Source organism: Bubalus bubalis, chromosome 2 (genome assembly GCF_019923935.1).
Source record: "Bubalus bubalis isolate 160015118507 breed Murrah chromosome 2, NDDB_SH_1, whole genome shotgun sequence".
NCBI lineage: Eukaryota > Metazoa > Chordata > Mammalia > Artiodactyla > Bovidae > Bubalus > Bubalus bubalis.
Window position 1 is genome coordinate 153,003,354 of NC_059158.1, and position 17,842 is coordinate 153,021,195.

Consider the following 17,842-nt stretch of genomic DNA (forward strand, 5'->3'; position numbering starts at 1 on the left):
TAAGACCTTACCTTTGTTGATCCTTCCCTTCTTATGTGGACAGATCTAAACTCTCTTTGGTCATTCCAGCACCATATTTTTCTTTCAAGGTTGCTGATTGCCTGTGACTACATTCTGGCTATTTTATCTCAGTCTTCCCACTGCTTCTCCTCAGTTGGAACATAAAAGAACTGTTAGAAGAGTTGCCAGCAGGCTGATTTTTGCTGATCCCTAGGCATAACAGGCGGATGAGGCAATGGCACCCCACTCCACTACTCTTGCCTGGAAAATCCCATGGAGGGAGGAGCCTGGTAGGCTGCAGTCCAGGGAGGGGGTCGCTAAGAGTCAGACACGACTGAGCGACTTCACTTTCACTTTTCACTTTATGCATTGGAGAAGGAAATGGCAACCCACTCCAGTGTTGTTGCCTGGAGAATCCCAGGGACAGGGGAGCCTGGTGGGCTGCCGTCTATGAGGTCGCGCAGAGTCGGACACGACTGAAGCGACTTAGCAATAGCAGGCATAACAGGGGCTTCCCAGGTGGCGCTAGTGGTACAGAACCTGCACAAGAGACACAGGTTTGATCCCTAGGTGGTGAAGATCCCCTGGAGGGCTACCCATTCTAGTGTTCCTGTTTGGGAAATCCCATGGACAGAGGAGCCTGGCAGGTTACAGTCTATGGTGTCGCAGAGTCAGACATGACAGAGCAACTGAGCATGAGCAATGAGCAGGCATAACAGAAGACTTGGCTTCCCTCTGGGCTTTGATCTTTAATATCAGTCTATGTTGGCTTATTTTGCTCTTGGTTTTTATCTGAGCAAGGTTATGAGCCCCTGTATAACTCTTCCAGGTTGTGTTTCTCTATTAATAGATTACCATCCTTCCCTATACTTTGTATTCTCAGTTCAGTTCAGTTCAGTTCAGTTGCTCAGTCGTGTCTGACTCTGCAACTCCATGGACTGCAGCACACCAGGCCTCCCTGTCCATCACCAACTCCTGGAGTTTACTCAAACTCATGTCCATTGAGTTGTTATTTTGTATTTTGTACTCTGGAGGTCAGCAAAAACTTTAACTCCTTCCAGAGATATCACAGAGTAGGCCATATATTCTATTTCAAAAATTTGGGTGGAATTATCAGAGCAGATACAACTGATTAGGATAAAGGACTCTTCTGTATGTCAATTAATATTATGTATTATTAATAGCTGTGGCCTCTTCCTTCACTTGCATCTACTTCCTGCAATATAGCACATCAGCACATCCCACACCAAGACCAGAACAGAACATTCATTTATTCAGCAACAATTTCCTGAGCATCTACACTACAAGCCAGGCCCTGTAATAAGCATTTAGGGCATATCAGTGAGCAAAACAGAAACAATCACTGCTCATTTGGGGTTTATGTCTAGCAGAAAAGAAAATGAATAAGCAGTGAGCACAATTAACAATTAAATTATAGCATATGCTAGAAGGTGATAAATGCCATAGCAAAAAGAAAAAATGTAGAGAAGGGTAATGACAATTGAAATTACTGTGTTTGGGACATGCAAACTGCAATTTAAAAAACCAAACTAATAACAGATGAGCATTTGGTTTTTGGTCAGGAAAAAAATTGAGACAGATTTTTTAAAATTATAAAAATACTTGAGACAGCAATAAGAAGTAGTTAATGTTAACGATAGAAAGGATTGTTTGTATTGTCAATGTTCTGTCCTGAAGTCTCTATACCCAGGTTTGGGGAGGGGAAGATGGAAGGAACCAAGCCAGAGGAAAAGCAGAAGTATCAACAGAACTTTGATTCTATTGAGGGCAGAGACTGAGGAGATTGAAGAAGAGGAACAGATGGAGAAGAAGACCCTGGAGGAAGAATTTCATTATGCCATCCAAGGTGAATTCCGAATTCCCTAATGTGTGGTAAGTGGAGGGAGAAAGCACAGACATCTTTTGCACATTTCCCTAGATTCTACCAGTCTTCTTGATTGGCTATTAGACAGATTTTTCTGGAAAAGAACCATGTCTTCTTTTCCTACCTAACTTATCACGGCAACTAATGACTTCCATGTTACCATAGTTAATGGAATATTTTCAGTCTTTATCTTTACTTCTCAGCTGACTCCTCCCTCTCACTAAATACCTTCTAATTTCTTAGCTTCTGAGTCTCTACACTCTTGCCCTTCATTCAGATTCTCTGTTCTCAGTCTCCTTTATTGATTCCATCATACATTCTAAACTTCTAAATAATAGAGTGACCCAGTCTTTGGTATATATGACTCACCTGTAAAGAAACCATACCTATGCTCATGGTGTTAAACATCATCTCAGTGACAAATCCATACCTCAATCCAAGAATCTGGCCTGCTATTGAATATTTCCACTTGGATGTCCAATGGCCATGTCAAATTTAACATATCCCAAAGTAAACTCTTGATTTTCCCCATATACCAGCTCTCCTTTAGACTTTCCCATCTTAGTAGGCAACTTCATTCACCTGGTTGCACAGTATGAAAAACTTGGGCATCTGTTTACTATGAACATTCACTTCTCAGAGACTTGGCATCTGTTGATCCCTGTACTCAGAATTCCCTTCCCTCTTTATCTTCAAAACTCACTCCCTCATTTCCTTCAGGTCTCAAACGCTGTCTCCTCAGAACTCTTTTATGATAACCGTTCTAAAAGTAGGATCCTCTGCAACTCTTTAGCCCCTTGCTTTATCTTTCTTCACAAAACTTTCACTACTTGGTGTATGTTTATTTTTTGCCTATATCTCTTTTTAGAAAAAGGTCCATGACAACAGGGATTTGAAATTTGTGTATCTCTATGATCAAGAATAGTGCCTGTTGTATAGTAGATAGGCAATAAAAATTTTGGAATGAATAGGCAAGAGAAATAGGCTACATAATGTAGATATAAGATGTATTATGCAATGTTAGGCTAAGTTTTTAACAGAAATCTACATGGTCCCTGTATGTAGCTATCCAAAAGCAAATCCACCTAGAACTTGTGGGTGATTGCAACAAAAGCCATAAATAAAGCTTAATATTCATTAAGCCCATTATCCTTGAAAGTTTCTAATTGGAGATCTTTGCTGTCCAATATGGTAGCCTTTTAGCTGCATGTGTCTACTTAGATTTAAGTTGATTAAAATAAAATAAAATTTAAAATTCAGTTTCTCAGCTGCACTCACAGCATTTTAAGTGTTCAATAATCACAGGGAACTAGTGACTACCATATGGACATGTTTTATCACTTGGCAAGTTCTATTAAATAGCACTGCTATAGAGTAGCTCATGCTTTCACCACACCTAAAGTTTGCAATTACCTAGCTCCTTTCTTCCCTCATAGTTTGCAAAATGTCAAAAGTCTACTGTTTAGGTATTTCAGTATTTTATTTCTGGAGCTATCACAACCTCTCAGGGGATTCACTTCCATGACAGCATGCATAAGTATACACAGGAATACACACACACACACACACACGCACACACAGTGTACACAGAGGATTGTTTTCTGAGAGAAAAAAATTTTGGTCACTTTGGTCTTTTGTCACTATATGGTTTATACAGTGTTACTGTACTGAACCTATATATATATATATATATATTTTTTTTAATGTCGCATATATTAAGAACACTATATTTGTCCCTCAATGGGTAAAGAGTATGCAAGTAACAATTAAATGCACAAGACGGCTTGGAGAAGGAGAAAACAAATGGAGATGTTGAAGCTTGTTATACTATATCCATGACCTGAACTAAAATGGCAGCTCTGGCAGAGACTCAAAGAACATTGACAGAAATTAAAGACAGCGTAAAGGAAAAGTCAACAAGACTTAAGGACTAATTGGACGTGATTGAGTTGTGTGGTTCTTACTAGGTGTACGATGCTGGCATTAGAAGCAGCCCAAGCTTAGGAAATTAAACTTCTACTGGTAAAATCAGGCAAATTGAGTGTGGAAAAAAAGGTTTTTAGGGGATCGAATACGATTTCAAAACAACAATAGTAAGATATTCAGCTGAAAATATTCCATCAGCAGGTGCACTGGAGGGCGAAAGTTTTGGAAAACACCCTAAAAATCTGCAGGAGTGAATGAAAATGCCAAAGACAAGATGGAAAAGATAAAATGTGAATCTTGTTTCCTCTTAGTGGGCAACAGCGCCTTCAAATATTTTCAGTCTATAATTATGTCCTCCTCACACTACCCCCCCCAACCCCCTCTGAGTCAATGTTTGCCAGTTTTCACTAGGTCTCTCTTCCAAGCTTTCATCGTAAATCAAACTTTCTATTCATAGCATTATGGTATTGTACTCCAGTGAATTCTCATAATTTGTCTACTTCTTTGTACAATCTCCTAATTACCCTGAAGAACAGAAAAGTATTTTTATACTGTGGATCTGTACATGCAAAGTTTGTATATTTTGGAACATAGCCCAGTTAAACTGTACTAACATAACCCATTAATATATAGTTGTTTACATGCATCTCAGGCAATTAAGGATGTCCTTCAGGTTTAACGAGTACCACAAAAGCAACTGAAAGTTTGTAGTATAAACTCTGTGGACTGATGGCTGCTTTTGATGTTGAACCTGAGAAACATTGCAACTTAAAAAAGAAGTAAGGGGGGGTAAAAAGCTCTACTTTGCTAGAGATAAATGATGTCTACATATTTTTACGAGGTTGTGACAGAGCAATTTGAATTACTATATCCCTTTTTATGTTTAATGTGTATTTATACACACATTTTTACATTTAATACAACTTCATTTTAAGTTCAATAGGACTATCAGTGAACTAGGATTTGAGTGGCCATGGTCTATTTCAAAAGAAGCAAAACAAAACAGTATAAAAACCAATAAAAATTCAGATAATTTAGATGCTATTTAAGAAGGCCGTGTGATTAAAATCACTCAGTGTTAAATAAATGAGTTATTTTTATAGTAAAAGTACTGGGTGGCAAGGCATTGCACAAAATGGAAGCTTAGCCTTGTCTAGGGCATCAGGGAAGCTCCCTGCTACTGCAGAGTCATGTCCGACTCTGTGCGACCCCATAGACAGCAGCCCATCAGGCTCCACCGTCCCTGGGATTTTCCAGGCAAGAACACTGGAGCGGGTTGCCATTTACTTCTCCAATGCATGAAAGTGAAAAGTGAAAGTGAAGTCGCTCAGTCGTGTCTGACTCTTAGCGACCCTCTGGACTGCAGCCTACCAGGCTCCTCCATCCATGGGATTTTCCAGGCACTTAGAAAGTCACTTTTCAGCCCCATCCTGAAGGGTAAATTGTAGCAATCTGAAAGAAGAGGAAGAAAGAAGGAAGCAGGTTCTAGGAGCAGGAAACAGACCCTATTCTTACAACCCTTTGTCCTTAAGAAAAAAAAAAATTAATACAACTGTATTGAGTTTTCAGAACTTTGTGAGCTGTCTGAAAAGTAAAATCACAAGTGTGGAAATACATGGTTGTGTTAAACAAAATAATACAAAATTTAAAATCTTCAATGATCTTAATGTGTGATATACAAAGATACAGTAACCACTCTAAAATCGGGGGGGGGAAATATTTTAAAAAGAAATAAAACACTTTTGTCTGTCCCTAGAAATGGCACTGATCACCTGGAGTTTGTTTACTTCACTTTGTCACATTTCTCACTCCAAGACTAAAAATCATTCCTAAGGAATGGGAGAAAAAAAGTGATAAAACTACCATCCTCTCCTAAGGAAAAATGTTTCCAGTGACTTCTAATATTGTCAATGTCCAGCTTGAAAAACCATATTATTAAACTCTGGAAAACACTGATACACAATTGCACTCATCTCACACACTAGCAAAGTAATGCTCAAAATTCTCCAAGCCAGGCTTCAACAGTACATGAACCATGAACTTCCAGATGTTCCAGTTGGACTCAGAAAAGGCAGAGGAGCCAGAATTCAAATTGACAGCATCTGTTGGATCATTATAAAAGCAAGACAGTTCCAGAAAAATATCTACTTCTGCTTTACTGACTACGCTTAGGCCTTTGACTGTGTGGATCACAACAAACTGTGGGAAATTCTGAAAGAGATGGGAATACCAGACCACCTGACCTGCCTCTTGAGAAATCTGTATGCAGGTCAAGAAGCAACAGTTAGAACTGGACATGGAACAACAGACTGTTTCCAAACTGGGAAAGGAGTACATCAAGGCTGAATACTGTCACCCTGCTTATTTAACTTATATGCAGTGTTGGGGATTTTTTCCCCAGGACTTGGAAACGACGAACCTGAAAGAACAACACTCGGACAGTCTCTCGCAAGGACTGACAAGTTTATTTTTGCAGTTGAGCCTTTTTTATTGAAGCAGGAACAAAGAGCTTAGAGTATACAGCCAGCAGAGCACGTACGGGGTTAAGACATAATCAGTAAAAGATATTTCAAGGACAGCACGTTCTAAATGACCCATGTGTTTATCCCAATGACCCTTTTTCTCAAGCAACATCTTTAATGTTTAGTTATTAAATCTTGGCGCCGAGCACAGTTAAAGGCAGGAGATGTTTTTCAGCTTCAGTATGCAAAGTCTGGGTATTTTTGGCCTTCTGCCATTTTCCCAAAGACCTTCTCCTTCAAGGCTATTTTGCGCTGCACTTCCCAACATGCAGAGTACATCATGAGAAATGCCAGGCTGGATGAAGCACAACCTGGAATCAAGATTGTTGGGAGAAATATCAATAACTTCAGATATGCAGATGACACCACCTTTATGGCAGCAAGCAAAGAAGAACTAAAGAGCCTCTTGATGAAAGTGAAAGAGTAGAGTGGAAAAAGTTGGCTTAAAGCTCAACATTCAGAACACTAAGATTATGGCATCTGGTCCCATCACTTCATGGCAAATAGATGGGGAAACAGTGGAAACAGTGAGAGACTTTATTTTGGGAGATTCAAAATCACTGCAGATGGTGATTGTAGCCATGAAATTAAAAGAGGCTTGCTCCTTGGAAGAAAAGCTATGACCAACCTAAACAGCATATTGAAAGAGACACGTGTACCCCAATGTTGATCGCAGCACTATTTATAATAGCAAGGACATGGAAGCAACCTAGATGTCCATCAGCAGATGAATGGATAAGAAAGCTATGGTACATATACACAATGGAGTATTACTCATCCATTAAAAAGAATACATTTGAATCAGTTCTAATGAGGTGGATGAAACTGGAGCCTATTATACAGAGTGAAGTAAGCCAGAAAGAAAAACACCAATACAGTATACTAACACATAAATATGGAATTTAGAAAGACAGTAATGATAACCCTGTATGCAAGAGAAAAAAAGAGACATAGATGTATAAAACAGTCTTTTGGACTCTGTGGGAGAGGGAGAGGGTGGGATGATTTGGGAGAATGGCATTGAAACATGTATAATATGATATAAGAAACGAATCACCAGTCCAGGTTCGATGCATGATACAGGAAGCCTGGGGCTGGTGCACTGGGTTGACCCAGAGGTATGGTACAGGGAGGGAGTTAGGAAGGGGGTTCAGGATGGGGAACATGTGTTCACCCATGGTGGATTCATGTTGATGTATGGCAAAACCAATACAATATTGTAAAGTAAAAAAAAAAAAAAAAAAAGAAACCTTAATAAAAGCTCTTTTCTCATGGCTGCCTTAAAAAAAAATAGAATAAATAAAAATTAAAAAAAAAAAAAAGGCAGATTCATTATTTTGACAACAAAAGTCTTTCTAGTCAAAGCTATGGTTTTTCCAGTAGTCATGTATGGCTGTGAGAGTTAGACCATAAATAAAGCTGAGCACCGAAGAATTGATGCTTTTGAACTGTGGTGTTGGAGAAGACTCTTGAGAGTCCCTTGGACTACAAGGAGATCCAACCAGTCCATCCTAAAGGAGATCAGTCCTGGGTGTTCAGTAGAAGGACTGATGCTGAAGCTGAAACTCCCAATACTTTGGCCACTTGATGCAAAGAGCTGACTCATTAGAAAAGACCCTGATGCTGGGAAAGATTGAGGGCAGGAGGAGAAGGGGATAACAGAGGATGAGATTGTTGGATGGCATCACCAACTCAATGGACATGGGTTTGGGTAGACTCTGGGAGTTGGTGATGGACAGGTAGGCCTGGCCTGCTGAGGTTCATGGGGTCGCAAAGAGTCAGACATGACTAAGCAACCGAACTGAACTGAACTGAAATTCCATTAATGATAGTAAAATCCTCTACTAATATAGGGAAATCAATATGTTTGTAAGAACCACATTATAAACACACTTAATCCCTCCATAATTGAATTAATACTGATTATTGATTTTAAAAATCTTTCGTAAAATACTACCCTACAATGAAGGTTGTACAAATTAGCATTCACTTGTCAGGATACAGCTGATGAACTGAAAGCATACTTAAGGTTTTTGTGAGCATTTCAATTTTGTTCTATTTTTATTTTTCAATGCAGCATATGAAGAATTATGATTTCTAAGGTCAAATTTTAGGATGAAAGGAACAGAGTCATTATATTTTCTTCAAATATTTTCAATAGTTCCAGTTTTAAAACATATTTACATTTATATACAAAGAAACCCCTTTATATACCCATAAGTTTGATTGGGCTCAGAAACTTAAAAATGACACTTTGCAAGTAATTGCTATTGCCTTCTATTGGTGGCTATTGCTGGTCTTAAGAGTTTCTTGAGGCTACAGCTTCACTGATAGCCACCAAAGTTAATCAGTTGAAAATCTGTAGAAGGTGTGCTATATATGTGATATATACTACCAAAGGATATTAAGATAACCAACTCAGAAAGTCTTTGAAAAGATTTGTGACTTTGTTGGAGGTCACATATTTCTGATTTCTTTTTCAAAGCAATTTATACAATCATTCAGATCCAACTTAGATCTCGGGTATCTATAGGGTGATTGTAATCTATGAGGAAATCCATAAGATAATTGATATTTACAAACTATAATTTTATACAAGACAAGATTTTAAAGAGTAAATCAAAATGACATAAGAAGGATAATAATTTCTAAGAAAGTAGTCCTTTTTTAAAAAATGACATATAATTGACATATTTGCCGTTGTCAGTTGCTCAGTGTGTCTGACTCTTTGCGACCCCATGGAGTACAGGACACCAGGCTTCCCCCTCTTTCATTATCTCCAGCAGGTTGCTCAAACTCATGTCCATTGAGTCAGTGATGCCATCCAACCATCTCATCCTCTGTCACCCTCTTCTCCTCTTGTCTTCAGTCTTTCCCAGCATCAGGGTCTTTTACAATGAGTCAGCTCTTTTCCAACGAGTCAGCTCTTCCCATCAGGTGGCCAAAGTATTGGAGTTTCAGCTTCAGCATCAGTCCTTCCAATGAATATTCAAGGTTGATTTCCTTTAGGATGACTAGTTTGATCTCCATGCTGTCCAAAGGACTCTCAAGAGTCTTCTCCAACAATGCATTTGAAAGCATCAATTCTTAGGCATTAAGACGTCCCTTGTAGCTCAGTAGGTCTATGGTATAATTCTCACATCTGTACATGACTGCTGGAAAAAAAATAGCTTTGACTATATGGATCTTTGATGGCAAAGTGATGAATCTTCTTTTTAATTCACCGTCTAGGATTGTCATAGCTTTCATTGCAAGGAGTAAGCATCTTTTAATTTCATGACTGCAGTCACCATCCACAGTGATTTTAGAGCCCAAGAAAAGAAAATCTGTCACTCTTTCCATTTTTTTACCATCTATTTGACATGAAGTGATGGGACCAGATGCCAAGATCTTAGTTTTTTGAATGTTGAGCTTTAAGCCAACTTTTTCACTCTCCTCTTTCACTTTCATCAAGAGGCTCTTTAGTTCTCCTTCGCTTTCTGCCATAGGGGTGGTGTTATCTGCATATCTGAGGTTATTGATATTTCTCTCAGCATTCTTGATTCCAGCTTGTGCTTCATCCAGTTCTCATGATGTACTCTGCATATAAGTTAAATAAGCAGGGTGACAGTATACAGCCTTGACATACTCCTTTCCCTTATTTTTATGTTCAGTTCTAACTGTTTCTTCCTGACCTGCATACAGATTTCTCAAGAGGTAGGTCAGATGGTCTGGTCTTCTCATCTCTTGAAGAAATTTCCACAGTTTGTTGTGATCCACACAGTCAAAGGCCTAAGCGTAGTCAGTAAAGCAGAAGTAGATATTTTTCTGGAACTGTCTTGCTTTTATAATGATCCAACAGATGCTGTCAATTTGAAATCTGGCTCCTCTGCCTTTTATAAAACCAGCTTGAACATCTGGAAGTTCATGATTTACATGTTGTTGAAGCCTGGCTTGGATAATTTTGAGCATTACTTTGCTAGCATGTGAGATGAGTGCAATTGTGTGGTAGTTTGAACATTCTTTGGCATTGTCTTTCTTTGGGATTGGAATGAAAACTGCCCTTTTCCAGTCCTGTGGCCACTGCTGAGTTTTCCACATTTGCTGGCATATTGAGTGCAGCACTTTCACAACATCATCTTTTAGGATTTGAAATAGCTCAACTGGAATTCCATCACCTTCAGTAACTTTGTTCATAGTTGCTTCCTAAGGCCCACTTGACTTTGCATTCTAGGATGTCTGGCTCTAGGTGAGTGATCACACCATCATGATCATCTGTGTCATGAAGATCTTTTTTTGTGTAGTTCTTCTGTGTATTCTTGCCACCTCTTCTTAATATCTTCTGCTTCTGTTAGGTCCATACCATTTCTGTCCTTTATTGTGCCCATTTTTGTATGAAATATTTCTGTGGTACCTCTAATTTTCTTGAAGAAATCTCTAATCTTTCCCATTCTGTTGTTTTACTCTATTTCTTTGCAATGATCACTGAGGAAGGCTTTCTTATCACTCCTTGCTATTCTTTGGAACTCTGCATTCAAATGGATATATCTTTCCTTTTCTCCTTTGCCTTTCCCTTCTTTTTTTTTTCCTCAGCTATTTGTAAGGCCTCCCCAGACAACTATTTTGCCTTTTTGCATTTCTTTTTCTTGGGGATAGTCTTGATCACTGCCTCCTGCACAGTGTCACAAACCTCTGTTCATAGTTCTTCATGCACTCTGTCTCTCCGATATAATCCCCTGAATCTATTTGTCATTTCCACTATATAATTGTAAGGGATTTGATTGAGGTCATACCTGAATGGTCTGGTGGTTTTCCATACTTCAATTTAAGTCTGAATTTGGCAATAAGGAGTTTATGATCTGAGCCACAGTCAGCCCCTGGTCTTGTTTTTGCTGACTGTATAGAGCTTCTCCATATTTGTGAAGAATATAATCAATCTCATTTCAGTATTGACCATCTGGTGATAGTCATGTGTAGAGTCTTCTCTTGTGTTGTTGGAAGAGGGTGTTTGCCTTGACCAGTGCATTCTCTTGGAAAACTCTGTGAGCCTTTGACCTGCTTTATTTTGTACTTCAAGGCCAAATTTGCCTGTTACTTCAGGTATTTCTTGACTTCCTACTTTTGCATTCCAGTCCCATAGGGGACATCTTTTCTGGTGTCCTTCTAGAAGGTCTTGTAGGTCTTCATAGAACCGTTCAACTTCAGATTCTTCAGCATTACTAGTCAGGACATAGACTTGGATTACTGTGATATTGATATGCCTTAGAAACAAACAGAGATCATTCTGTCGTTTTTGAGATTGCATCCAAGTAGTGCATTTCAGACTGTTTTGTTGACTATGAGGGCTACTCTTTTCTTCTAAGGTATTCTAGCCCAGAGTTGTAGACATTATGGTCATCTTAATTTATTCACCCATTCCCATTCATTTTAGTTCATGATTCCTAAAATGTCAGCATTCACTCTTGCCATCTCATGCTTGATCACATCCAATTTAGCTTGATTCATGAACCTAACATTCCAGGTTCCGATGCAATATTGTTCTTTACAGCATTGGACTTTACTTTCACCAGCAGACACATCCAGTGTTGAGTGTCATTTCCGTTTTGGCCCAGTCTCTTCATTCTTTCTGGAGCTATTTCTCCCATCTCTTCCCCAGTAGCAGTGGACATGTACTGACTTGGGGCTCATCTTCAAGTATCATATATTTTTGCCTTTTTATATTGTTCATGGAGCTCTTAGGTCAAGAATACTGCAGTGGTTTGCCTTCCCCTTCTATAATGCTATACTAGTTTCAGGTGTGCAAAATAATGATTCAAGATACATACATATGTGTTCATATAATACATAGTTTCCCTCACGGCTTGTAGTAAAGAGTCCACCTGCCAACACAGAAGCTGCAAGCTCAATCCTGGGTCAGGAAGGTGCCCAATGAACCATGCCAGTACTCTTGCCCAGAAAATCCCACAGACAAAGGAACCTGAAGTCTACAGTCCATGTGGTCACAAGAGTTGGACATAACTTAACAACTGAGTATGCACGAGCATGATCATGGTAGTAATTCTAGTTAACATTCATTACCATACATTGTTATAAATTTTTTCTAGTAATATAACTTCAATGATATACTCTCCTTATCATCATCAACAAGCAAAATTAGATAAAAGTTCAGTCAGTTCAGTTCAGTCACTCAGTCATGTCTGACTCTTTGCAACCCCATGAATTGCAGCACGCCAGGCCTCCCTATCCATCACCAACTCCCAGAGTTCACTCAAACTCATGTCCATCAAGTCGGTGTTGCTATCCAGCCATCTCATCCTCTGTTGTCCCCTTCTCCTCCTACCCCCAATCGCTCCCAGCATCAGAGTCTTTTCCAATGAGTCAACTCTTCGCATCAGGTGGCCAAAGTATTGGAGTTTCAGCTTTAGCATCAGTCCTTCCAAAGAACACCCAGGACTGATCTCCTTCAGAATGGACTGGTTGGATCTCCTTGCAGTCCAAGGGACTCTCAAGAGTCTTCTCCAACACCACAGTTCAAAAGCATCAATTCTTTGCCACTCAGCTGTCTTCACAGTCCAACTCTCACATCCATACATGACTACTGGAAAAACCATAGCCCTGAGTAGACGGGCCTTTATTGGCAAAGCAATGTCTCTGCTTTTTAATATGCTGTCTAGGTTGGTCATACTCCTTTCCTTCCAAGGAGTAAGCATCTTTTAATTTCATGGCTACAGTCACCATCTGCAGTGATTTTGGAGCCCAGAAAAATAAAGTCTGACACTGTTTCCACTGTTTCCCCATCTATTTCCCATGAAGTGATGGAACCAGATGCCATGATCTTAGTTTTCTGAATGTTGAGCTTTAAGCCAACTTTTTCACTCTCCTCTTTCACTTTCATCAAGAGGCTTTTTAGTTCCTCTTCACTTTCTGCCATAAGGGTGGTGTCATCTGCATATCTGAGGTTATTGATATTTCTCTCAGCAATCTTGATTCCAGCTTGTGCTTCTTCCAGCCCAGTGTTTCTCATGATGTACTCTGCATATAAGTCAAATAAGCAGGGTGACAATATACAGCCTGACGTACCCCTTTTCCTATTTGGAACCAGTCTGCTGTTCCATGTCCAGTTCTAACTCTTGCTTCCTGACCTGCATATAGGTTTCTCAAGGGGCAGGTCAGGTGCTCTGGTATTCCAGAAAATTCTTTCAGAATTTTCCACAGTTTATTGTGATCCACACAGTCAAAGGCTTTGGCATAGTCAATAAAGAAGAAATAGAAGTTTTTCTGGAACTCTCTTGCTTTTTTGATGATCCAGCAGATAATTTGATCTCTGGTTCCCCTGCCTTTTCTAAAACCAGCTTGAACATCTGGAAGTTCACGGTTCATGTATTGCTGAAGCCTGGCTTGGAGAATTTTGAGCATTACTTTACTAGCATGTGAGATGAGTGCAATTGTGCGGTAGTTTGAGCATTCTTTGGCATTGCCTTTCTTTGGGATTGGAATGAAAACGGACCTTTTCCAGTCCTGTGGCCACTGCTGAGTTTTCCAAATTTGCTGGCATATTGAGTGCAGCACTTTCACAGCATCATCTTTCAGGACTTGAAATAGCTCAACTGGAATTTCATGACCTCCACTTGCTTTGTTCATAGTGATGCTTTCTAAGGCCCACTTGACTTCACATTCTAGGATGTCTGGCTCTAGGTGAGTGATAATACCATCATGATTATCTGAGTCATGAAGATCTTTTTTGTACAGTTCTTCTGCGTATTCTTGACACCTCTTCTTAGTATCTTCTGCTTCTGTTAGGTCCATACCATTTCTGTCCTTTATCGAGCCCATCTTAGCATGAAATGTTCCCTTGGTATCTCTAATTTTCTTGAGGAGATTTCTAATCTTACCCATTGTGTTGTTTTCCTCTATTTCTTTGCATTGATCACTGAGGAAGGCTTTCTTATCTCTTCTTGCTATTCTTTGGAACTCTGCATTCAGATGTTTATATCTTTCCTTTTCTCCTTTGCTTTTCGCTTCTCTTCTTTTCACAGCTATTTGTAAGGCCTCTCCAGACAGCCATTTTGCTTTTTTGCATTTCTTTTCCATGGGGATGGTCTTGATCCCTGTCTCCTGTACAATGTCACAAACCATCATCCATAGTTCATCAGGCACTCTATCTATCAGATCTAGTCCCTTAAATCTATTTCTCACTTCCACTGTATAATCATAAGGGATTTGATTTAGGTCATACCTGAATGGTCTAGTGGTTTTCCCTACTTTCTTCAATTTGAGTCTGAATTTGGCAATAAGGAGTTCATGATCTGAGTCACAGTCAGCTCCCGGTCTTGTTTTTGCTGACTGTATAGAGCTTCTGCATCTTTGGCTGCAAAGAATATAATCAATCTGATTTCGGTGTTGACCATCTGGTGATGTCCATGTATAGAGTCTTCTCTTGTGTTGTTGGAAGAGGGTATTTGCTATGACCAGTGCGTTCTCTTGGCAAAACTCTATTAGCCTTCCCCCTGCTTCATTCTGTATTCCAAGGTCAAATTTGCCTGTTACTCCAGGTGTTTCTTGACTTCCTACTTTTGCATTCCAGTTCCCTATAATGAAAAGGACATCTTTTTTGGGGTGTTAGTTCTAAAAGGTCTTGTAGGTCTTCATAGAACCATTCAACTTCAACTTCTTCAGAGTTACTGGTTGGGGCATAGGCTTGGATTACTCTGATATGGAATGGTTTGCCTTGGAAATGAACAGAGATCATTCTGTCATTTCTGAGATTGCATCCAAATACTGTATTTCGGACTCTTTTGTTGACCATGATGGCTACTCCATTTCTTCTAAGGGATTCCCGCCTGCAGTAGTAGATATAATGGTCTTCTGAGTTAAATTCACCCATTCCAGTCCATTTTAGTTCGCTGACTCCTAGCATGTTGATGTTCACTCTTGCCATCTCCTGTTTGACCACTTCCAATTTGCCTTGATTCATGGACCTGACATTCCAGGTTCCTATGCAATATGCTCTTTACAGCATTGGGCCTTGCTTCTATCACATCCACAACTTGGTATTGTTTTTGCTTTGGCTCCATTCCTTCATTCTTTCTGGAGTTATTTCTCCACTGATCTCCAGTAGCATATTGGGCACCTACCGGCCTGGGGAGTTCCTCTTTCAGTATCCTATCATTTTGCCTTTTCATACTGTTCATGGGGTTCTCAAGGCAAGAATACTGAAGTGGTTTGCCATTCCCTTCTCCAGTGGACCACATTCGGTCGGACCTCTCCACCATTAGAGATCATTATATTTGGCTATAGACCATATGATCTATTGAATCCCAATGGTTGTCATTTGTTACATCACTTCCATAATGTTATGGAAATTGTTTGAAATATGTTTTACTATTTAGTTTGTACAATAAAGTTATATGGTGTAATGGTTATCCTTAATTTATAAATAAACTGAAGCTCAAGGTGTTTAAGAAATTTGCTCAAGATCACACAGTAACTGAAGAAATCATCTAAATTCAGACTTTTCTAATAAAAAAACCCAAGCTCTTTAAGATCAAGAGCAAAATAATAATTATTCAGTGTTTTGGTAAATAAGATTACCAAGATTATAGACACAAAATCAAAACCAGCTAAGAATTAAATATATTTGTTATATTATAAGATGACTCTATGTTGTAGTGAAATTCGAAGTAGACTTTGAGTCCAGAAACTTGTCTAATGCAAAACATTTTAGGTAATATAATTATTATATTTATTAGTAAATGTATGAATTTCAACAAGGCAATTGACTTAAGAAAACTTACTAGTGGTAATCTAGTTCTGTCTATCGAAGTACTAAAATTTTACTTCATACAAGTAATTTCCTAGATATTTTTGCAGAAATTTTAAAATTTTCTGTAAACATTATACAAACTATATATCCTAATAGATAAAAATAAATAATAAAGAAGGTCTAAAATTAAAACTAAGACTTCTCTCTGGATAACTAGTTTTAGTTATCAATAAAATAGTTTCTTTCATATGTATCCAAAAAAGCTCCATTTTCTATTGTATGCTTAGAAAGTTTTTATTAATTATAACATATTTAGAGAAAAGTACACAATCCACTAAGGGGTAACTGATGAGTTACGATTAAAGTGAACATACCTATATCATCATCACTCAGATTCAGAACTGGAATACTACAACTACCCCAAAATCTGATCCTTTCCTGCCATCTCCCAAATATTACTTTTTCCTTCCACCCAAGAGATAATTCCTACCATGAATCCTAACTTTATAAGTTAGTTTGCCTGGACAAATGGGGTTGTATGAGCTGTGTTCTTATGTATCAGGCTGTTTACATTCAACATTATGTGTTTATAAAATTCATGCATGGTGCTGCATGAAGCAGAGGTTGATTAACTTACTTTATTAATATGAAACTTCTAATAGAAACATAGTAGTGAGATATGTGTAGAATGTGGTAAATTATAATATGTAATCATATTATCATTTATATACTACTATTAAGGGACAGTTAGGCTATCACGTATAGTGCTAATATAAACACTTTTTTCAGGTCTTTTGATGTATGCTGAATTACTTGGATATTTATGTAGCGGTAAAAGCCTTTGACTGTGTGGATCAAAATAAACCGTGGAAAATTCTGAAAGAGATGGGAATACCAGACCACTTGACCACAGGTTTCTTGAGAAACCTGTATGAAGGTCAGGAAGCAACAGTTAGAACTGGACATGGAACAACAGACTGGTTCCAAATAAGAAAAGGAATACATTAAGGCTATATATTGTCACCCTGCTTATATAACTTAATGCAGAGTACATCATGAGAAATGCTGGGCTGGAAGAAGCACAAGCAGGAATCAAGATTGCTGGGAGAAATATCAATAACTTCAGATATGCAGATGACACCACCCCTAATGCAGAAAGTGAAGAGGAACTAAAAAGCCTCTTGATGAAAGTGAAAGAGGAGAGTGAAAAAGTTGGCTTAAAGCTCAACATTCAGAAAACTAAGATCATGGCATCTGATCCCATCACTTCATGGCAAATAGATGGGGAAACAGTGGAAACAGTGGCTGACTTTATTTTTCTGGGCTCCAAAATCACTGCAGATGGTGATGGTAGCCATGAAATTAAAAGATGCTTACTCCTTGGAAGGAAAGTTATGACCAACCTAGACAGCATATTAAAAAGCAGAGACATTACTCTGTCAACAAAGGTCTGTCTAGTCAAGGCTATGGTTTTTCTAGTGGTCATGTATGGGTGTAAGAGTTGGACTATAAAGAAAGTTGAGTGCCAAAAAATTGATGCTTTTGAATTGTGGTGTTGGAGAAGACTCTTGAGAGTCCCTTGGACTACAAGGAGTCCATCCTAAAGGAGATCAGCCCTGGGTGTTCATTGGAAGGACTGATGTTGAAGCTGAAACTCCAATACTTTGGCCACTTGATGCGAAGAGCTGACTCATTGGAAAAGACTCTGATGCTGGGAAAGATTGAGGGCAGGAGGAGAAGGGGATGACAGAGGATGAGATGGTTGGA

General features: G+C 38.8%; 1 long non-coding RNA gene across 1 annotated transcript in view; it reads left to right on the forward strand.

Moving 5' to 3' along the window:
• The first annotated feature begins 1,711 nt into the window (after positions 1 to 1,711).
• LOC123328572 overlaps positions 1,712 to 17,842 on the forward strand; it is a 36,465-nt gene continuing 20,334 nt past the window's right edge. The window contains exon 1 of the long non-coding RNA XR_006543490.1: positions 1,712 to 1,867. This is a non-coding gene — a long non-coding RNA (uncharacterized LOC123328572). The remainder of the gene's footprint in view (positions 1,868 to 17,842) is intronic.